Source organism: Chamaea fasciata, unplaced genomic scaffold (assembly GCF_029207755.1).
Source record: "Chamaea fasciata isolate MVZ Bird 193981 ecotype frontalis unplaced genomic scaffold, bChaFas1.0.hap1 SCAF_1, whole genome shotgun sequence".
NCBI classification, from domain to species: Eukaryota; Metazoa; Chordata; class Aves; order Passeriformes; family Sylviidae; genus Chamaea; species Chamaea fasciata.
In genome coordinates, this window is record NW_027094086.1 from 137,673,214 (window position 1) to 137,697,088 (window position 23,875).

Genomic DNA, 23,875 nt, shown 5'->3' on the forward strand with positions numbered 1-23,875 from the left:
TTAAATTATCAGAGTGCAATAGAGAGACAAAACCATGACCTGCTCTGAGTTTCCATTCAAGCTATAGTTTCCATATTTTAATACCAACAGGGTATTAACCAACCTGAATTCTCTAAAAAGGAAAGAAACATACTTGTTCACTCCTGGCTTCAAAGATGCATATGAAAGCATTTTGTTTTCCAGTCAATTGCTGATAGGAAGTAAAAAAATATTGCCAGACTCTCTGAGAAGAGTGAAATTATCCACATTCTTAGAATGCTTTCAAAGCTAACTGCAGGAGAAATAAAAGGCATCACTTCTAGTTTCACAAGTAGACAGATCAGTTTACATCCTAAAGATGGTATCAGACTACTTATATAAACATGGGACAGAAACATCTACAAATCTACTGACAAATGATTCCTAAAATAATTGTATCATGTTCCTGTTTAAAGTCATTCTATATTACATTGTTTTGTTTTTTAAACAGTTCTCTAAACACCACAAACAAGAAAATAACTTGCTACTTTGTTCCCACTCCCCCCCCCAAAAAAATGATAACACTTCCCAGTTATCAGAAATAACTGGTATGAACGGAATCAGTGTATGTCTTTTGTTCCTACCTTCAACCACATTCATATGTTCCACTGCATTTTTATTTTGTTTTGAAGATAGAGTAGAATGAAAACAGAACTGGTGGCTGTTTTATTATGAATCAAGCATCTCTCCACTAAGCCAACAACCCTTCTGCTGAATCAGGAATTTCAGAATTCAGCTGCAATAAGAGATTCCTACATTGCACTGAGGACAGGCTACTCAAAAAGAACTAGATTCTTCTGTCAACACAATGTTTATATTAAAGGACAATCTCAAGTACACTCAAAAACAAACATTTTACAAGCTGAATGATGACCCTTATAAAATAGATACAGACATTAATTATTGAAAAGAAGTTGCCTTTTTTTCCTTCTCACAGCTATGCCAGGCATTAAAATACTCCTTTGCTCATTTTTTTTTAACACATAGGCATAATTCCAGAATTTTGGGGGCTATAACTTAGTAACTTAGAAGCAGCTGTCCCAATCTTCTGTATTTCATGTAATTCAGATAAGGATATAAAAAACTTTGCTTTAGCAGTTGATAGAAGCTCCATAAAATGTTCTGCTGAGATCCTAAAAGGTACACCTCACCTAATGACCCCACCAGACTTCTCCACACTTTCTAAATGTTTTCATCTATGTAGTTTTAGTTGTGCAGAGAGACTCGGCTGTCATTCAGAGGTCAAGTTCATTTGTCACAAATCGGTGGTGTAATTGGCCTGTAGGAACGAAAATTTCTTAAAACAACACTTCAAATATTTTATTGAGTGTATGACAACCACACTGTCTGTTTAGGCACTCGGTAGTCATCATCAAGTCTGAACCGCAGCTAATACAACAATTACTGGTCTTGCCTGACAAGCACCTGTCCCAATTCCCATCACATGGTGTGTACAGAAGAAGGACTGAACAAAATCTTGTCACCCTCCTGCACACTCTATAGCTGTCCTTTCAGTCCTACCAGAAAAAACTGGAACCCAGGGAAAACAGACTATTCCATTCCACGTGGAAATGCGTAATCTCAATTGTTCTGTGACCACTTTGATACTTTATGGAAAAGAAAAACTAAAACACCTGGGAAAGTAACTGACTTGTGTTTTAGTATAAAATTACCAACACCAGCACTTATTTTCAGTCACTTAAATTTCTATTAATCCAGAATATATCTACAATCACTGCCACCACTACTCTGTCTCTGTTTTGCTGCTTTTTGATCCACTTGTGAATAATGTGCACACACAGAAAGTCAGCTTTGTGTCCTCAACATGAAAGCAAATCATTGATAATCTAAAATCATCTGGTGACCCAAGCCCACCAATTCACATTTCCCTACTGCTGGGAAAGGCATGACACCACCTGCCTCCTCTTGAGCCAACTTTGAATAGGACGTAAGAACAGTAACTAAGGAAACACCCCAAACCACTCAGTAAATACTTAGCTACAGTGACAGTCCATGAAGTACAGAATCTAATCTTCAGGAGAGCCAGCACAGAGTATCTACTATACACTGAAGATGACACAAGTCAAAATTATTTTCTCCCCCACCAATCAGCAGCACAGCATCCACTTGGGTCAGACTGAGTCTGGACTATCACCACTAACACTGACAGATTTGTAAAGCTCCCTGTTAAACCCATTTTTTTTGTTTTGACTTTTCACAATATGTTGTAAAAATAAGTTCTATTACTTATGTCAAGTGCTTTTTTTTGCATTGTGTTCAGTACCACAAATTCTCAGAATTGTGAATAAATAATTTCCTATTGATTTCCTACCTTTCAGTCCTCCTTCAAGCACCTCTATTTCAAACCAAAATTAGTTTCTTTACTTTTTTTTAATGGAGAAGCCATTTCATGACATTCCCCATTACCTCTCGATTTATTATAGTGGCTAAATATCCCAGAAGATTTAGAATTACATCAGTCCAAGAAAAGAGGCAAATGTTCAAGCATTTACAAAATATTAGTGGGAAGTAATTTTGCCCAGGATTTTTAAAACAGGCTGTAGATTTTTTTGATTTTGTTTCTGTCTGTACAGAAGCTCAGAAACATCACAACATTTCAGCAAGTATGTAGGAGGCAGGGCTCAACCTGCCCATACACAATAACTGGGTCACAGAATTCAACACCCATCTCGTCATGAGACTTGCAGCGGGTGATGGAACAGGGACACATGCTCTACTTCTGATTACAAAACGCTGCATCTCTTTTGTCTTTCTTGATTAGGGAAAAACAATGAATCCACAGCCCCACCACCTGCTGCAGTTATCCTGGTCTCTCAATTTTTTAAGCCAAGCATTTTCCTGTCACCCAAACCTCAAAAGTGGGCATTTTTTATATAGTGCAATTCCAAAACAAGCTTTCATAATTATGTATGTTAAAAGAAAACAGTTTGTAAAGCCCAAGATGTGTGTAGACATGTTTTTCTGAGCTTATAGATGAGAGAATGCATCACACTGCCAAGTGCAGTAACTCCAAACTACATATGAAAGCGATCACATGCAAAAAAACGGTGATGTGAATAACAACATAAATCAGTTATGAAATAAACATTTAAATCCCCAGTACTTTAGTATTATGTTTAAGCAGAGATGTCTAAGTCTGTTTTCCCTGACATCTCTTGAATATGGCAAAGAAAGTGCAAGATCTTTACCTGTAGCTTGTGAACACTCTAGAACGCAAGTCAAAATCATTTTTTACAGAAAGCTGTCTCTCCAACGTACCTTTTATTCATGTCACACCAAGGAAATTCTTAGTCTGAAACAAACCAAATTCTGACACACATAAGATCTAACTTAAAACCCTAGAGCTACCATTTGACACTTTCTATAATGTTTCTATAATGTTTTTCCCATTTAGGAAAACAGATTTTATAAGTTCACATATTAAACGACAACTCTCTGTCACAAAGTCCTTCAAACTCAATACCTCCTTAAGCTAGTCATTATAAATTGCACATTACAATCACTTCTTAACTCATCTAGAAATAAATACAATATTGACAAAAGTGCTAAGAAACACATTTAGGACAGCAAGTTTCTAATGGGAGACAGAGAATACCAAGAGATGAAGAATTCAGAATGCTCGTTAAAATGAAAAATGCCTTCTGCAATTACTCAAGAGGAAGCTGAATTAGTCTATTCACTGAAACTAGCAAATTAAGTTTGTCTTCTTTTCTCTGAATTCTATTAATATACAGACATCGTAATACAAAGTAAGTCTGCACATGCACTTGGATCCATTTTTATTCTGTTTTGAACTGGAATGTCTCGTCTTTGCCAATTTATTAACAGAGACACAGAAATGTGACTATTTCTGCCTTTCTCTAGATGGATCTTTTCATCTGTCCAACACACTTACCCACTTGTGACCAATTCCTGTACAAATTGATAGAAGTTTATACACACAGTTAAAACTTAAGAACCAGGTATTTTTATATCACTGATCAAAAGCAAATTAGAATATTCTTGTGGCTGGTTTTTGTTTTGTTTCTTGGGCCTTATATAATCATGGTTTCTAGTACAATCATGTCTTCGTTTATTTTCTCTACACCTGATCAACTTCGCTATTTGAAAAATGCAAGTTAATTGCAATTTGGAAGTTGCTTGTATTGCTGAAGTAATTATGTTCTATGCAAGAAAACATTCAGGCACTTAAGTCCTTAGCACCTGTAACTAACACTGCAGCTTGTGACTTTAGATCCCAATAGGAAAGATTTGGGTTGGAAGCATTGTGTATTTGGTCAAGAGTTTCAAGATGGCTCCTTCAGAATTTTACGTGTGATTAAGATCTAATTCAAGGCTAACAAACTACACACCACCCACCTGCAAAAAGCTAAAAATGTTTTAACTGCATCCATGAAACTAAGGTATGTCTGAAAATCACAGTGCAAGGTTACTTCTAATCCAAGCAGCAGCACGCTCTGGGCAGTCAGAACACAACCACCCAGCTCTGTGCCCTGCTGCACACAGCAGATGCAGAAATTTCCCCTCAGCACCCCACTGCAGATAACAAATCACCACTAAGCTGGAGTGAAGCTGCCTTCTGGTTCAGGATACTCTGTGAGAGAAAGCTTCCAGATGTTCTCAGGAAGATTTGAAGGCAGACACTAAAGGCTGACTGGAGGTGGACTCCTATGTATCAGCAGATTACTGGTGACTTAGTGACAGGCAGGACAGGGAAGGGCTTTGAAGAGAGGTCTGCTACCCTGTATAGAACTCACCTAGGAAGAAGGATTCTGCAGAATAAAAAAAAAAAAGAATGATATGATACAATCAACAGTCTTGGGAATTCTTTGCAGCAGAATTCTGTTTCAGAAAGCAGGACAACCAGATCCTGTGTATTACAAGAACCGAGAATACATTGTGGCAATCGACAAAAGATATTATTCCATAAGAATAATTATTCCATAAGAAAGGATATATCCTACAGATAGTACTACAGGATTTGAAATGACTAAGACTTAAATATAGCCTTGACATGATGCTGAATTTGGAAAATATTTTCCTATTTATGAGCCCAAGTGAGTGACAGAACAATGGTATAATTCACAGAAAATCATGAAAGGACATAAAAGGAATTTTCGAAATAGTAACGACATTATGTTATGAATAGTATTATTCAAGAAAATAAGCTTTTTAAAGTGTTTCCAATAATCTACTTGAAAACCAGAAGCAACACTCCCAAAATACTTTCCAATGCAATTTAATACTATTTTTAAAAATTTCAGTATATATTCAGACATTGAAAGCAATGAAAAATTCACTTTACGTTTTTGTAATTGATGCAATCACAGTTTTAACTAGTGACACTATGTCAGAATAATTAATCTTAAAATGGCAATGTATCAAATCCAGTCTTGAACAAATTATTGTGCAATCTGCACTCCATATGCTTTAAAAGGTGAAACTGCTAGTGCTGATCCAGGAAAACAACACACAAATAATATGGCCTTTCTAAATTAAACTTAGGTTTTTGCACAAAAATATAATTATAATTATTAATATTATTGATACTATTTTTTAGCTTTTCACTGAGCTTAAGAACATGGTAAATAAAAAAACATGGGGTTTTACTTCCCTCCAAACAAACTAAAATTTATTACCTTATTTTTTCTGTACCCCAACAGATCAACTAATGCACTGCTTTCATCTCCTATTGTCACCAGTGAGCTACTGAAAAAATAGAAAGAAGCCCTTCCACTAAAATAATCTTAAAATAGTATCTGTCCAAAAATATCCACTTCAATTTAAAAAAAGTCCTAGTGCCTTCAAGTAGTGATTTATTGAGGAGGATGCCTCTGTAGCTTCTAAGTTAGGACTGACATCTGAGTAAGACACACCCAGGCACAAGTATATCAAACTGCAATAAGCCTGGTTTTCCAAGAAGACAAGAAAGGTACTTCTGTCATCACATAAAATCTGGAAGGCAGGTTTTTTCTACTCTATTCATTCCATTGAAAGCAATGCACATTCACAAGAACTTCTAAAACAGTGTTCTTCAACTAAAATCACTAGTTCTGCTCCTTTTCTGATAGGTTTTTTTTCAGTGCTTTTTATTATGGATATTAGGAGATGAAAGTATTGAACTGTCATATCAAGGATCAGAACCAGCTCTCCCCAGACAACTTCCTCCACAAATAATCTTCTGGAGAATCTGTCATGTTAATCACATTTCTCAATGCAAGGTAGACATTGCCCGACTTCTTTAAGATCCCATTGGGTCTCTTGGTCCTTGACAAATAGCTACTCCTGCTTTTCCATCCAAGGAGCCACACAACATTCATTCTGAGCAGCAATGGAGAGGATTCTCTTCCCCAGTCATCTCCTTGCTGATACCTTAATAAAGGTACTATCATCTTCTTGCCCCCACTTCTTTCTTGCCACTAGAAACACAAGACTGCTTAGATTATCATGATCCTTTATCTACCTCTCTTAAGAGAAATTCAGTTAAGGAGTTCAGAACAGATCTTTTTTGCAATATATTCTTCGGTCTTAAAGAAAACACATTATTTTGAGACAGTATCCTGAAAGACAGCTATGGTATTAGAAAAACAACTGTGCATCAATAGCATTACCCTTCTTTACCCATAGCAGTAACATCCACAGTACAGCTGCTCACCGCTTTTAGTAACTTCAGTGCTATCCAAAAGCAGAACTGAACCCAGAAAATTCAGCAATGCTCACTGGCTGAAGCAGAAAGAAATCTGTGTTTTAACTTTCTACTCCAGAGTACCAGAACAAATGATTGTTGGCTGCATAATGCAAGCCTTAGCCTAATGCTCATACTTACATCTGCTATTCTTCAGCTGTCAGACTGAAGATGAACACCAATACACAGCTCTGCTAAAGCTGATTTAAATGCAAATGACAATCAGTCAACATGCAGAGGAATAACAAGCTTCTGAAAAAAACCACTTATCTCAAAAACAAAAATGATGTTCCAGAGTGTTTCATGTTATTCCTTAAAAGCATTTGAACTGAGTATCACCAAATACCAGCTCATGAAAGAAGATTTAAGTAAAAAGGTGTGTGCTAACACTGTAATACTGCTTTCTGACTTCTGAATAAAACTGAAGTAAAACACCACCACTTGAAATATTTAATTAGGGAGGAAATCTAAATCTCATATCCAATTTTCTTTCACCAAAACCTCTTTATCCTCAACATTAAGTAACTTCATTTATTCTTAATATTAACAGGTGCCGTTTTAATTCAGTGCCAGAGACAGGATAGGACATAAGCATAATATTACATTTGGAAACATGAGTGAAATTTGGCAGAAGCTGCCATGTTGAGGTATCTCAGACACTGCACATGTGCTCCTTGCTGTGAACTGTGCCAGCTTTGAAAACTAAACCACTTTAAGGAAAGATGTCTTGCAGATCAGATGGATGGACTGCCCTTTCTTCATATTCCATACAATACAGGATGCAAAAACCAATCCCATAATGGCTGTCTGGGCACACATTGTTTGCTTCTGCTTTACAGCCAACACCAAAAGTGTGCAATCATACCAGTGTTAAAACATGTTTGGTTTTTTTAATGAATTCTGCTTCATAGCACCCAGGAATTGTATTTTTAAAGAAGTCACTCATGCATGAAGGAAACCATTGTCTCACACTGAGAAACACAGAAGATTTAGCAGGTTGGAGCTAAAAAGCAGCAGTTAGCATGATTACTTTAATTTTTTCATTGAGGAAAGTTCTTCCCATTCTTTTTCCACTTTCAAGCTAAGTAACTCCTTAAGAGCCAAAGCTGACTAACTCTCATTCTATTACAACTTTGCCCAGGTAGAAGTAACTTTTGAGGGTTATCACACAGGGAATCAAAACAACATAGAAAAAGCAAAGAAAAAAACTGAATTATTTTGAAGCTTAACAGTAAGTTTCCCAGCTAGGTTACCCTCTTCTAAGGTCTCCCATTCAATGTAACCTTGCCTTCTTTAACTGAGCAGAGTAGGACTTCTTTTTTTTTGCAGAAGTGTTATGTCACCACTTAGAAACAAAAAAAAATTATTTAACTTTGCAAGTAAATTCACAGTTGGGTTTTCCAGTATAGCCTGCAAATACAGAAAACATGTTTATTTTAAACCATAACAGCTATAAATTCCTGTTTGTTTTCCTGTATCAGGAGTCAAAACCACATCTGTCTTTGAAAAAAAAGGTATATATATGAAGATTAAAAAAAAAGAAAGAAAAGTAACAGAGGAAAACAAACAAACAAACAAACAAAAATACCTGAATTGAAACAACTCAAATTTCATGCCCAGAAGTGATATGATCAATGATGGCCATTACGATTCCATTTCCTTATTACAGTATCTCAAGTTCTTAAAAAAGTTTTCTGGTCAAACAACTGCTAAAAATATTGAATTAGAATAAAACCAGATTGTTTAGATGTTGATTCTCCTGCTCTCCCGTTGCAGAATTGCTTTCCTGGAAAAGCAAGAAGAATTGAATCCATGTTTCAAGTGAATACCTGACACATCAGCCTGCAGGATACTTTCTTTACAAAGGACTGCCGTATCCTCCATGAAGAAGCTGGCCATGGCAGCTGGGGACACTGTTTTGAGGTGAGCACAGTGGTGTTGGGTTAATGGTTGCACTCGATGGTCACAAGTCTTTTCTAAGCTTAACAATCTGATGATTCTACAACACAATCAGAAATGCACGTTGATGGATTCCAGACAGTGGGCAAGAAGTCAGAATCTGCGGTCCAGTGACTAGATCCCCTACCTACACATGAACCACTGGCTTACGGCACTCTGGGAAGAGAAAAATGTGGACTTGAAATCCCTCAGGTTGAGAAGGACCCAGGAACAAGGCCTCCTACTTCTTGGACTCATCAGCTAATCAACTGCTAGCCCACCACATAGAAGATAGCCCACTGTTGGAGTCCAGGGCATCCCTTTGGGTGTCCTGGAAGGCCACAGACCTCAGCAGAGAGGTCTGGGACCCGAGCAAGAGGGTTTGAGATCTTTACAGGGGGTCTGGAATTTGTACAAGGAGGTTGTAGACCCTGGCACAGAACCCAGGAAGACATGGTCTTTGACTTTAGCCCATGGGAAAAATTTCCAACACTAAGAGAAGAATTACAAGTCACAAAGGTGTGATAGACAGCAGTGCGGTTTATCACCGGGTGGAAAATTTTGTTGTTTTGGGGTTCTTAGAATGGAGGTAAATGGGGACAAGATGGAGGATTTAGGGCAGTGCCCTGGGTTCTTCTTCTTCTCCCTTGGCCTCCATCTTCTGTCATGACAGTGGCACAAAGCAGTTCAAGGAGATTGAGACAGCGTAGAGGTGACTCTTTTAGTATAGATGATAGGTATTGGCATGTAATCGTAAATAAAAGATACGTAGTTATCTGTATAAAAAGGCAACGACGTCCCACCGCAGGGGGAGTCATCTCATGCCCCAGCTGCCGAGCAGACCTCGGCTGGGCACAGAGAACATTGTGAGATATGAAATAATAAACAACAGGAGAAACCTGGAAAAACAAGACCTTGAAGACTCCGTCTCGTTCTTACGTCTGGCTCAGGGCTTTCAGTGGGCAAAGACTCTCAACCACCTGAATCTAAGGTGAGAAAAAACCCGAGAGCCCACCACATAGAAGATAGGTTCCAAAAGCAGACAGGTCCCCTAAGAGAAAACTGCAGAAAGGGGTATGAGATTTATTTTCTGATAAATGTAGGGGTCATATGAATGGCTAAGGTATGCTCTGGTTTCCCCCCAACCAGCTTCACTGTACCAGGGCTCCACACTACAGATTTCAAATTCTAATCAGGAGATCCGAATATCATCATCATATGGTCCTTAGATACCTCCATGTTTTCTTAGCCAGGAGCCTGATTGTTATGAGCTGCAGTGTTGAACATTACAAGGCTTATGTTCTTTGTCAAAACCTGGGACATAAAACCTTCCCCTGCATTTTAAACAGTATTTCCTTTATTTTTTCCAACACAACAGCCTTTAGGATTTTAAATGGGAAGAAATTAGGTCAGGTCTTCCTACTGAAGCTTTTAAAATTTTTAAAATAGCTAAATTCTGAAAAATGTATCTGCCTTTTACACCTTCCATTAATATCTTTTGAATATAAATGTCTGAAGAGTACACTGATTTACTGAGAACCTTACAAGTAGCAAGTGTCTATAAATATTAGTCAGAAAAATATTTAAACATAATTCCAGTGTTTGACTCCTTTGTAACAGATCTGATTTATCTTTGATCACATATTTTAGCAGTAAGTCATTAAAAATGCATGAAGAATTTGTCTGTGCACAGATCAGCCACAGAATACTGATGTGAACATTTAACAGCCTAAGGAAAAACACAAAAAACACAAAAGGGAACCCACGCACTTGAAGCAATCAAACATCTGCCTGCCTTTCAACACCACTTTCACAGGATTGTCTACATTCCTAAATCAGAGGACATACCACAAGTCCCTACTGTTTGAACAATCTTGCTACTTGAAGACAATTTTCAGAGAGTTTAAAATATAAAATTTTCTATCTGTGTTTCTGTTGGTGTACTGCAATAACAAGGAAGGTACTATTCACCTCATTTATCAACAGTGGTACAAAGACTAAGACACACCCTACTCGGGGAACTGGAAAAACCTGCTACGTGAAAGCTGAAAAGTCTCCGACTACCCATTCCTTCATTTTGCTCTACTTTCAACAGAACTGGGGGAGGCTGCAAGGACTTGGCCTTAGCCTAACAAAAATAAAGCTGAGCAGAAAAGCAAGGACTGTGTATAAAAACACTGAAATAATTGTAAAACAGTAAGAAAAATCTGTTTAAAATAAAAGGACATTCCTGGCACAAGATTGTTACTAACTGATGATGAATAAATTTAGGTTGAACACTGTAAGCAGTTTCATCATGTTGAGGAATTTAGCACTGGAAGAGGCTTCTAATTAAAATAGTGAGGGAAAAAGACTCAGCTGCTTTTAAGACAGCGCTCCATATGTCTATGTCTGTATGACATAAAGCCTACAAGACCATGAAAATAAACTTGATGAATAGGCAGGTTCTTTCCTGTCCCACGTTCATAAAAGAACAATAAATGTCAAGCAAATAACATCATTCTGATACAACTCTAAGATATAACCATCTGTCAGGCAATACCCCAGAATAATTACACCACAGAAAGCAAAACCAGATATTAATATCACAGCAGGACAAACTTTGCCAAAAAAACCCTTCACAGAGTATCTTTTCATAAACGTCTTAGACCCATAACCTCACTTCTCATAATTTCATGCTGCCTCTGCAGAAAGCACACCTCTCATGCAGTACTCACAAATCTGAAAGAGCTCAGGTTATTTGGTCTCCATGCAACCAGGCAGTCCTATGATCTGCACCCCGAGCATTCTGCACACGCACAGATCATCTTACCCCAAACAATATGACATCTAGTATGCTCAACGGGCACTTTATTTGCTACAACCCTTACTGTCCTCATGTCAGGCAGGAGGAGCCAGAAACGGCTTTGCTGTTGAAAGGTTCAAATCGCCTCTTTTGCTCTCATGTCATTAACCAGAAAAACTACAGCAATCATGAAGATCTACAGCAATTGGTTAGACATGAACAGTTGCAGAAATAACACATTCTATTAGACTAACCTTTATAACTTGAAAGAGCAGACAGTCTTTCAGGCACACCAGCCTTTCAACTTGCTTGACATCCAGAGATATATCCCTATCCCTCACAAAACTGTTGTCGTTAAAGCCATGAAAAGTTTTTCAGAACAAGAATAAAACTTGTGTCTGAGCCATACAGTTTCTGTAAATTCATCTCAATCTGTATTTTTCTTAGCTTTATTCTCTTCACAAAGCACAGACCATGGTAGCTGCAAGACACCATTACAGTCCATTTTCAGTTTGTTTATATCACACCAAAGCACTTTCCTACCATTTTAGTTCATCTTTGTATAATAGAATACCAGCGCTTTTTAACCCTATCATCCAAACAGCATACACTCTTTCATTCACTGTGAGAGCCAACAGATCTGAATTATAGTATACTCTAGACATATGACTGCATAATTCAGACAGGTTTGAAAAAAGGTGTGCTGCAAGATACCACGAAAGATGCCCCATTAGGCCTGCTGAAAATAAACAGACATTTTACCTGATCTACCCTACTGGCCTCAGCAAGCTGGTCCTTAGCAGCAGATGCCAAGCTCAAATGACCACTTCCACATTTTTGTTGTAATTCCACATCAAGCCTTTGATCATTTTTCATCTGGAAGTACCAAATGGATTTCTGCTTCTTAGTCTCTACACAGCCTCCTCATAATCCACCAGCTGATCTCCCTTGTACCATGCAGTGGGAATACTCATATCAACTTTAGCTGCATTTCTCTCCATCACATATAGAACAGGATACACTGGATACTGCTAAGATAAATTTCAGTTAACTGTTTGTAGGTAGTTTTGATTATTTTGCCATACTGTTAGATAGCAAAATACAAAACTACAACAATATCATATATATGGCCTCTGACAAATTTTGACATTCAGCAGTCTGATACAAAAGTAAATAAACTGGAGAAGAAAATCTACTTGAACTGGTTTTCATTTCCCTAAATATTACAAAATTGTAAATACACAAATTGCTTGAAGTATAATTCATTTTTGCAGAAACTTACCTTAAAGTGGAATAAAGTTATCGAGAATATTTTGTATCACAAAAGGTCTTTTCCTTGAGTTAAGCATTAAAAAAGGCAACTGAACTCTTCAGAAACACTGTAAGCACTGCAAAGCATACAAATGGAAAAGCTGTCTATACAAAATTAACTTTGAGCACACAGAAAATATGCAGATAATAAGAACTGCACCCATCTCAAAATACTCCTGCTTTGTGTCTTCTGCTTCTTCCAAACGGCACCCACAAACAATTTACAGAATTTCCGTTCAGATATTCTGATTACTCTCCTACACCCACCCCGGTCAATTTCCAGGAAACCTGAATTATTTTGCTATGCCACTGCAATGACAGCAAAGGAATGCTGTGTCCCAAGTAGTACAGCCATTTTTAGTATATTATTTTGAAATAATACTTTCTGAAATACTTTCCTAGAAATATGACTTGGGAATCTCAGGAGTAGTTGTTTATGCTAGGCTTCAGGCCGATAGTCACAAAAAGTTGTAGTTTTTACTGGCAAGGTTCTTCTTTCTTCATTTATATTTAATTCCAAGTTTGTAAAGCTACATAGGACATTCTGGGAGCTGGTTCAATCCCATGCCAAGTCATAAGCTAAAGACTCCCATGAAAATAGGTCAGATCAGGAACTCTCTGGTAAGACATCAGCAACAGAAAAGAAATCTGCCTCGTGCTGACTGCCAGAACACAGCTCAGTTTAGCTACATGGAAGAAGCATCTCAGCATCACTTAAAGAACTACTACAAGGAAAAGTTCAAGCCAGCCTGACAGTACTGTTTGTTCTCTCCCCATGACAATGCAACATACTGATTGGGAACCCCTGACCTAAGCTGTGGTCCCACTACATCAATTCATATCAGGCTGAAGCCAGTTCCTTACCTGGTGATCTGCATAGCTCACCCCCTGACCCTTTGGAATCAGGCTTTCATTTAAAGTTTTTACCATCCATCTTTTGTTACAAGATTCTTGTAGGATCCAGTGGATTAGATGAGCTCTTCCTTTACTTTTACTATTTCCAGGACTACCTCTCTGTTCCCTTCCAGCAGAAGTTCAGAAAAAAATTTCTTTTTTTTTTTGAAAGAATGGGAATCATCTGACATTTTCCATTCTGTACCTCATCACTCTTTCTGCTTTTTTCCCTGGCCTGAGAAAGGTTTCACTGAAGAGGAAGGTGGGGAAGACTCATTAGTGAGAGAGGTTTGATGCAACAATCATCTGAAACTCAAGGTCAAATGTTTCCCTTGGTAACAGCTGCAGATGCACACATATACGCACACACATTCAGTCTCCTTGCAGTGAGAACTGTCTTGTACTTAAACACATACATCATGAAAGATTTTTTTTTGTACAGGAGACGTGCATACAAGGAAGAGTTTATGCATAGAAACATCAACCCTGCCTCCCCCACCCCCCCCCACCCCCTAAAAAAAAAGATTATCTAACTACAAAGAAGAGAAAATATGCAGTTTCCCACGTGTTTGTAACTTCTAGTTTCTAGATTTGTGAGTGGATCTGCAACATGTAACACTGGATTTCGGGTTACCTTTCCTATTACAGCATAGTAAAAAACATCACAAGATTTAGCACAAGGTAACTAGACATTAGGCTTTCGTTTAGGCTGTGGCATGTTCTTACTTCTCCACTGGGAAGGCAGGCTGTGTGTGCCTGTCACACACACCCATATCAAATCTCATCTCTCTAGTCAAGCATTCAAGTGGGGAGATAACATCTTGGCTTACTACTCAAGAATGAGTTTTCAAGAAGAAAAGGTCATATTACTTACTACTTCAGAACAATATATTATTTAATGCCTCTAAAAAGCATTCCAAGAACTACAAGAGAGACCCACTTCTTTCTAAAGACAGCAAAATATATACAGAGGAAGATACATATTCTCTTCATTTCCACTATTCAGGAGATGATATAAGGAATAACAGTAGAGAGACATTAACAGCTTTTAAAGCAGAATCAAAACCTAGCCCTGCTTGAAAGAGAAGAAGGTGACAATATGCTTTTGATTCATGTGTGATGGCCAGCACATGGGTTGTAAGGCTCACACTAACTGGAGGGCACAAAGAGAAGGTTTAGCCCTTTGCTCAACTGTCCTGTCAAATGCACACCTAAAAATACGAGAAATTAGCATTTGAATTTGACCTGCCAGTGAATGAGAAGCACCCCAGTGCAGAGACAGGAATGAAGATGTCTGGCCTCTGTAGTGAGGATACTGTCCTTGTAGCCTGGGAGCCAGGAGCAACAGAAGCGTGCTGGAATCCTGCAGACAGACCACAGCAACTCCAACCACGCCTGTGCAGGCACTGGAAGAAAGACACACTCTTATTTTTATCCCACTGCTGAGTGACCTTATGAGCTGCAAATTAGCAGCTAAACAAATGTCTAACCATAAGTATCACACACAAGACGAGATTTGCCTTTAGGTAACTGAGGAAAACTAAATTTATTACTTAGATCTTTACAATTTGGGCAAATGTAAGAAATCTCAATTAAAACATGTAGCTGCTCTGACACAGTAGAAACTGTTCATACAAACACACAGAACAGGCACAGAAGGTTACTTAATATTTCCCTGTTACTATGGTCTGTTAGTGTTAGATTATATTAATTTGCATGCATGTTTTCTTGTAAGAATCTGGAGATATTCCATTCATATTACCAAGATGATTTTTTCATAGAATCATAGAATGGTTTGGGTTGGAAGGAACCTTAGAGATCACCTAGTTCCAACTCCAATGCTGTGGGCAGGGATACCCCCCCACTAGATGAGGTTATTTAAAACCTCACCTGACCCAGCCTTGAACACTGCCAGGAATAAGGCATCCTAACTTTTGTTTTTCCTTCCTGAAGTACCCATCATCCCAACTGAACAGCTTGCAAAAATGTACAACACATCTGGTACTACATGTCACTCTAGACTTCCACCTGTGATGACAGCAGGTTTGTTTTAATAAGCTGCAGTGTTTTGATAAGTAATGCATGTGTCTATTGAACTGATACATACATTTTAAATATTAATGCTACATCAAAGCTAAATGAAAGCTTTAGAGAAGAGAGAGTAAGTGATTTAATAAGGTGGGACATTTAACTCCCTGCTGTAAGTTAGCAGCACTTAAAATGGTGAGCTCCGTCCTTGGATAAAGAAACCAGAATACCTCTTGTTTTCATTCATAGGAAGTCAAAACAGCTATCTGGAATTCATTAAATAGTGTTGTAAAGCTGAAAGTCTGAGGAGTAAAATACAAATTCAACATTCATGAAATGACATTTACTCAACAGCCATCACCGATTACACGTGTCCACCTACACGACAAATCTACTGAATTAAACACTGCGTTACAATTTCTGTCTGCCTCTATTCACAGAGCAGTCAAACAAAGTATTTACCTAAACCTACCTTCCTACAGGATGTTTTAGTTCTGGACCATAAGAAAAAGCTAACACCACCTTTGGTTTCTTGACGCAGAAGCGAACCACTGGGTATAGAGTTACTGGGTTGAGACAACCCATCTTCATACTACTCATGCTGGTCATGTTTCTCTGTACTTTTTTTCAGTCAGGTAAGGTGAGAATAACCAAGCAGAACTGATTTGGGTCACACACACACGCCCCAGACAACTCTTCTCTAAATACAAAAAGAAAAAAAGCATTTGGAAAAATTTCTTACGTTCCCTTGGTATTCTATGACTTCTTAAATATAATTAGCAGATCAGACAGCTTCTACTGTGAGAAAAGGTTACTGAGTTTGCAAACCTTTCCTAACAGGTATTACCTAAGACTCCTGTGCTTAGGAGGAATGTGTGGGTTCAGGTTTTTTTCAAAATCCAAGTAATTGTCATATTAATGCCTGCACATGACTCTTTAAATCAGGTCTCTATAAAAAAGTATGTTTTACAATTCTGCTAGAATATCTTTCTGTACCTAAAATATTTAAACTCTTCTTCCACAGCCATGTCACTTGAAGAGTCTTCTTTTCAGACTAATTTCTGTACTGGTTTCTAACATCCTTCTGTTCCCATCCCAAGGTTTTCCCTTTGGAAATGGAAGTATTGAACAGTCTTCATGTATCAATGTGAACAAGTTTAATAAAAGGCCCTCATGAGAAGGAATCTTCATTATCTGCATTAAGTAATAAATGTATATGTAATGAAATCAGGAGTTAAGATAATGTTTAATACAGTACATAGTGTTAGAAAAGTTTCCATAGCTTCTGGGAAGCAAAAGCCTTCACAGCTGGCACACTGAAGTTTTCAACTTTTCTCCAGCTATCAACCGAGTCGTTTGACTCTCAGTAAGTCACTTGTAACTTGTCCCTTTTAACTTTCATCCTCCAGTAACTGCCTTGTGAATCCTTCCCTTTCTGGTACTCACAGCAGAACTTTGTACATCTGACTGCCCAGGAAGACATTTTTCCTCCACTGCTGCAGTCCAGAAAAATCTGCTATTTCCAGTGAGAGTTCCTCCCTCAGACTGGCTGACAGCATGCCCACCATCCAGCAGAAGTAGCATCTTCCAGCATCTCTAAACAGACGGAGACTTCAACAACAGTCAACCACTTGCATGTGCAAGTTGCAGCTGTGGTTCTAAACAAAGGAAAACATCAGTGTTTTCTACACTCAATACAAAAATGTGTTTGCTGGACAACTGACCTCTATCTTGCCTCAGTACTCAGCTGCTGCACATGATTTTTGCTCTCCATTTTAACCATCAAGATTTCTTGAAGCCAGCCAGTCTTCCTGGGAAGCACCCAGGGTGTCTCGCCAGGTCCCACGGTGCAGACACATGACTCCCGCAGCAGTCAGATGAGGGACCAAAGACACCCTTCAGCACTTGGCTCAAAGCATGCCATTCACAGTTTTATCCTCTGAGGTTTGCTTGCCATTTCGATACCCTTGATCAGACTGGTGGAGGCAGCTGGAAGGTGGTCCAGGTCACTGTCTGTATCGTATTTCAAACACTCCACAAGCTTTCGAAGCAGGGAGTCATGCAGTGCAGCTCAAGCAGGGCCCTTTCAGACTTGTCTTGCTGTAGCACTTGTGTGCCATTTCAATACCAAGACAAAGTTTCTAGCACATATTATTTTGATGTTATTAAAGTCACAAATTTGGATCCTTGGAGATGTAACCAATCTTTGAATAAGAAGCCTACAAGCCCAGTGGTACAGACTGAATGTTCCCATCCCCATCTGAAATTAAATGCTGGGACTGAAGTTACAGGTTAGCTCGATGTGTACCGGAGGTAACATGGATTTACTGAATGAGCTAACCTTGGAAACTACGCAGCAAAAGGCTTCTTTCAGGGTCTTTGGGATTCCCAGATGGCAAGAGAGCAGCAGTTGGAGTACAGGGTGTGCCCCGGGCAAGGCAGCTAACAAAGGGCTGCTGTTTGTCCTGGTGGGAGCAGCACTAACTGCCTTGGGCTGGTAGGAGGGAAAGCATTAAGGGAGGAGCAAGGATTTTTAGATATGATTTAGAGTAGAGATTTCACAACTTCATTAAGCTTTAGCATTCATTCACCTTAACTAAGTAGCAAGCTGCTCAATGAGAGGATGGTTTTGGTCACTTCTCCAGCCTTGCTAGCTTCAAGTTGATGCAGCTCTGGTGTTCCCCCTTCCACATGCACATTTCACTTACAATGCAATCCTAACACAGAAGTTAACTGTGTTCACAGCTTCCCAAATGACCCAGACTACAATGAGATAATTAACTACTCATGAACAGCTATTCATTGAAAATGTCAATCACAGTATCTGTTAAGCCACTGAAAATCTTCATTACTGTATCTGTCAAACCTCCAATGAAATTCAGGACTGTTTCTTTAGATTCAGAATTAGACCATATTTAGCTCTTGTTTTCCAACTCTCCTGGACTGTGATAAATAAGCAAGGCTTTATATCAGCTGACCTTGTAAGGTGTTTTCTGAAACCACAAAAAAACCCTCTCCATATGCCAGTTGAAGCTTCTGATTCAGTCACATCGATGTGTGAAATAAATATACTTCACTCTCATGCATAATTAGCAATGTCAAGTCTGTTTCTTTAGATAGCATTCATGGCATATTGTCTGTGAAACAGCAGCTCTGCATTTCGTATCTGAAACTACATTGTTCCTCTCAGAACAGTTTCACTGGCTAAACTAAATTCAATTCACTGAACAATACTTTATGAAAGCAACAAAGGTTTTCTATGCTCTTTTTATATATGGATGTATTTTCAAATTCTAAGACACAATTAGTAGCTCTGAAGCAGTCTTACTCAATGCCTAAACTTGCTACACAATTTATAATGCAACATGTTTCAAAGTCAGTCATCACTAACTGTTGGCTGTATATGCAATACTTTGCTATTTTTTCAAAACTTCTCCTATCATACATGATGAAATAACATAAGAAAATTTAGTCATTCTTGACTCAAAGAAGAGGCTGTCTTTATAAGACAATAAAGCAGTACACAGTTAGACAACACACAATACTTGTATCACATAATGGTACAACACTCTCACAACTTTATTGATTAGCACTAAGCATGATATGAAATCATTCTTGGTCTTTAATACTGATCTTTAATACACATCTATTTATTGCTCAGGATGGTAGAAAACAAGCAACAGCCTAATTCAGTATCAGAAAACAATGAGCAAGAGTCATCACAAGGGAGTCCTACCTGGAGAACTGTTTTCACTTCAACAGCAGCATAAGATAATGCATTTTTCAGATTGCCAAGCTGAGAGTCTGTGGAACCTGAAAGAAAAGGGAAAGGCTAACAGTAATATGACATTCTTGTCAGTATTGGAAATACTACATACTTGCACTTTTTCATTTTAAGTGTTTGGAGAATAAATTTAAAGTAGTTAACTTCCAAATATCTGATTCTCTATGAAGCCCTGCAGAAACAAGAGAAGTCAAAAGACTTATTTTAGCTATCGGGAGAGAGGATTTCAAATTGTGTATTTATTCTGCCTCCACACCTGTCCCAGATAAACTGGTCTTAAAATTATAATTAAGCAAAATAATGATTTCAAAATGGGTACAGGTAAGCTTTATCTAATATATAAACATCTGTAAGACTTCAGATATATAATCCCATTTTATACATGAACAATATGCAAATTCTGGTACAAAATTTTACGTACAAGCCTTCTACCTACTGCACTGTATGTGTCCACATTAAAAAGCCCTTAAGTACTTGTGACCTCTTGCCTATAGTAAAGATTCTCATTTCCTTGCTTCATGATAGCTAATTACTCTGCTTTGAAAGTCAGCAATAACCTCCAGACCATAACTGACTGTGCACACCAACATCCAGCAAATGTCCATTATGCACTGCCTACTCCTCCAAACAGCTCATCTTTTCTTCAGAGCTTACAACTGTGAGATAAGATTGATTCTAGCCAGGATTCATAATGTAGATAAAACATCTTCAGGACAAAACCTGGAGTCCCAAAGACTAATCTGCTTAATGATACTGCTTAAGAACACATGGAATCTGTTAGCCTACCAAAGCAGGGGGGAAATTTCAAGTTGTGTGCTTTGGTAGTTAAGCATAACAAAAGCAAATATTCAAGAACATCAAAGTTTATTGCACATTCAGACATGCCTTATTTTTTATTTCTGATGGGTTTCCCCTAAATGCAAGACTGCCAGCTAAAATAAAGAGCATGTCAATGTATCTATCACCTATTGCTGTCTTTGAAAACTCATTTGTCAAAGAACTTTATTGAACAGCTCATGGTAATGTTCAAAAATGATTCAGTAAAATACAAAAACATGGCATCAGAGCTTCTCAGACCTGCCATATGGTCAACATGACATGGGACAGAGCTAGTGGTCTGAGCTGTCAAGGGCTTTTAAGGATACTGCAGTGTAAGAGTTATTTGAAGTATATTAAGTAATGTTTGGGCCCTATCTATTTCTGTAATACAGGGCAAGGTACTGTATTAGATAAGTATATGATACCACTTGTGACAGAAACGTCCAGAATCCACTGAAAGCAGGTATAAATAAATTCAGCTATATTATCGTACTTCTAAGACTAAAATTAGGAGGACACAATTTAATATATCTTTTCTTTAACAAACAAAAACCAGCAGCAAGCAGGAGATGAGGTCAGGAAGAACATACACACCAAAGCCTGGGATTAAACTGCATTAGCACAACTATGTGGGAAGCTTTCATCACTCCTACACATAATTCACGTAGTTCTAGATGGTCAAACTTGCTCAACTCATGGCAACAACTTTCCAAAACGTGCTCTAGAAGGCAACTAACAGACACTTTGCAAGCAGCAAGACTGGATTTTTTCCTGCTTTTACTCATTATTATAGGGAGTTCCACAGTAAAACTAATCAAAGAAAACCAGTGTAGAGGGAAGATGCTACTGAATGAGTTTTTATAGATCCCTTCTGCTCCTTTCCACATGCTAGACAGCAGAGCTAAGGCTGGAGTTTCAGAGAAAAGCAACATTGCAACATCCTAAGATGGGAGTTGCAGCAGATTTAACATCATCTTCGTGAGAAGCACAGTACTCCTACAAGGTACTCAGAAAAGGACTGGAAGTTGCCACTTAGAAAACATTCTTGTGACCATTTCCTATCAGATGTTGGGATGTCAACAAAAATGCAAATAAAATTCCAAAGTAACAGTACAGTCTTTAGTCTGCTTTTTCTGTACCTCGTATTGACTTTTATACTGTACTCCTAAAAACTTACAGCTCTGACACCTACCCAACTTAAAATTTAACTTCCTAACGAGATGCTCCTACACAGAAAACATTTTATTACAAACACAAAAACGCAATACTAACTCAGGTTCAAAGTCCATCCAACACAGTATCCTGTTTCTAGTAAGTACTGCTAGTGGATGCATAGAGAACAAGAACAGAGTAAACGTACAGCAATCATTCCTTGATGTACTTTGCCAGCTGACAGCAATCTGCAGCTCTGGGATTTCCCGTCTCCTTTTAAGTGTACACATGTAAATATAAACACATTCACAATAAAGTCCAAACCTAGTCGATCTCTGAAAGTTAAATCAACTCCTCAGCATTTAGGTTACTGCTTTACTCCTTTTCATACAGATGAATAAACTGGCACAGAAACTGATGACTCTCATTCACTCATTTCCCAGCACTGCACGATTAAATCACAAAGAAAAAAAATAAATTAACTGTTGTTTTAAAACAGCTTTTAGAAGCTACATGCAGTCACACACCCTAAATGCAAAGTATCTTAATCCAAACAGTGTCATCTAGCAAAATCCTAATGTTAATTCTAAGTGAGATTATAGATTTGATCATCCACATCAATTAAGGACAAAGAATACTTTCAGTAAGTGAATAATCTAGTAGTAAATTGAGTAAGATATTTCTATAAATATGGCCAAGATATAACATTCCTACATAAAAGGGACCTGATGGATGATAATACTATATTTTAAAATGAACACCTACAAAACAACATGCCTCATTAAAATGGGGCTCTTGATCTAAGCAAACTTAAAGCAAGAACTCTAGATCCCATTCAAAAAACCTAACCGTAAAAAACAAATTCTGAATTCAGCTACCAAAGATAGCCATGAGGTCTACTGATGTTGATCACCACTGTCCCGACTGTTCCGTCTTCTTCAAAGGGAAGAATTCTGGTGCTGGGTCATATGGTTTAATGCTTTAGGGGTTACAGTGATAGTGTAAATGGGTTCATGGCTAGACTTGATCTTAAAGGTCTCTTCCAACCTTGCCGATTCTATGATCACTGAAAGTTATTACCCGTGACATTAAATATTACATAAGTTATTACCCCGATATTAAATAATCTGTAGAGGGAAGAAAAAGCAAAGCTATGGCAAGTTGTTTAAGAAACCAACTCCATTAAAAAGCTCTGGAAGCAAAGAAAGGCAGGTTGTTATAAACGCCGGTAAAATAAAACGAAGCTAGGAATTCAGAAGTGAAAGCACACAAGCAGCATGCAAAAGCACCTACTGCTCTTCCCAGCCCTTTCCTCAAATATCATCTACCTCCTCTACATGCAACGTGCCAAATTAATAGCTATTTATTGCTCCATACAGATTAAATGTAGGCATTAACAGCAGCCGGCCTCACAGGTGAATTAAGTTATTACCAGCCAATTCATAAAAACGCCTCCTGTTCCCGATACCCCATAAATTGAAGTTGATAGGTCTCCAGAGCCCGGCTGCGCAGCCCGGTGTCCCTTAATGGCTCAGTCACATCCATTACTTGTCAGAACGAGCTCTGCGCAACGAATCCCGGCAGCCCGGCAGCTTTTAAAAGCCAGAGCACTCGGCGTGATTAGATCCACCGTGAGCTCCCCCGCCCGCTCCGCACGGCCCGCGGGGGGGTCTCGGGGACGCGGCGCTGCCCGCACAGAGCCGCCCGCCCCAGGGAGCGCCGCGGGCAGGGCAGCGGCTCCCGGGGGGCTCCCTGGAGAGGCGGCGGACGGGGCCATCTCGGAACCGGCGCCCCCCGCGCCCTCGGGACCGAGCGGCCACAGCCCGACACCTGCCGCATCCCCTCGCTCGCCCGCCGACCCTTCCCGCGGGAATCCTTCCGGCACACCGCAGCACGGCGAGCGCCTCGGAGCCCCCCGCCGCGACCGTCGCCAGCTCGCGGACCCCCGCAGGGCTGCGGCTCATACCTGCGGCCGGGCCTGACGCGCGGGTGCGGCTCAGCTCCGTTTACCCGCGGCTCCGCTCGCCCCGGCTCCGCGTCGCCGCCGCCCCGCTGGGCCGGGCCGGGCGCGCCGCGCGCCGCCCACCAAGGCGGGGCCCGAGGAGCCCAACGGCCGCGCGCCCACGGCCCGCCCGCTCTCAGAGCCCGCGCGCCATTGGCTGGCGGAGGGACGGGCCGCGCGGGGCCGGGCCGCCATTGGCCCGCGGCGGAGGCGGGGCCCTGCCCGCGGGGGGCGCGTGACGCCTGTGGCGGGGCTGGGCCGCGGGTCCCGCGCCGGGAGCCCGCTGAGGGGTGAGCCCCTCCTCAGGGATGAGCCCCTCCTCAGGGATGAGCCCCTCCTCAGGGGTGAGCCCCGCTGAGGGGTGAGCCCCGCTGAGGGGTGAGCCCCTCCTCAGGGCTGAGCCCCGCTGAGGGCTGAGCCCCGCTGAGGGATGAGCCC

The 23,875-nt window shown here is 39.6% G+C and overlaps 1 protein-coding gene across 2 annotated transcripts in view; it reads right to left on the reverse strand.

Annotated features, from left to right (window-relative positions):
* The window catches only part of MPP7 (MAGUK p55 scaffold protein 7), a 148,791-nt gene extending 125,314 nt beyond the window's left edge, over positions 1-23,477 (reverse strand). For both annotated transcript variants that reach the window (XM_066199535.1, XM_066199543.1), the window contains exons 1-2: positions 23,402-23,477; positions 19,417-19,493 (exon numbers count right to left, since the gene is read on the reverse strand). The gene's annotated coding sequence lies outside the window, so the exon portion shown is untranslated. The remainder of the gene's footprint in view (positions 1-19,416; positions 19,494-23,401) is intronic.
* Positions 23,478-23,875: the final 398 nt, after the last annotated feature.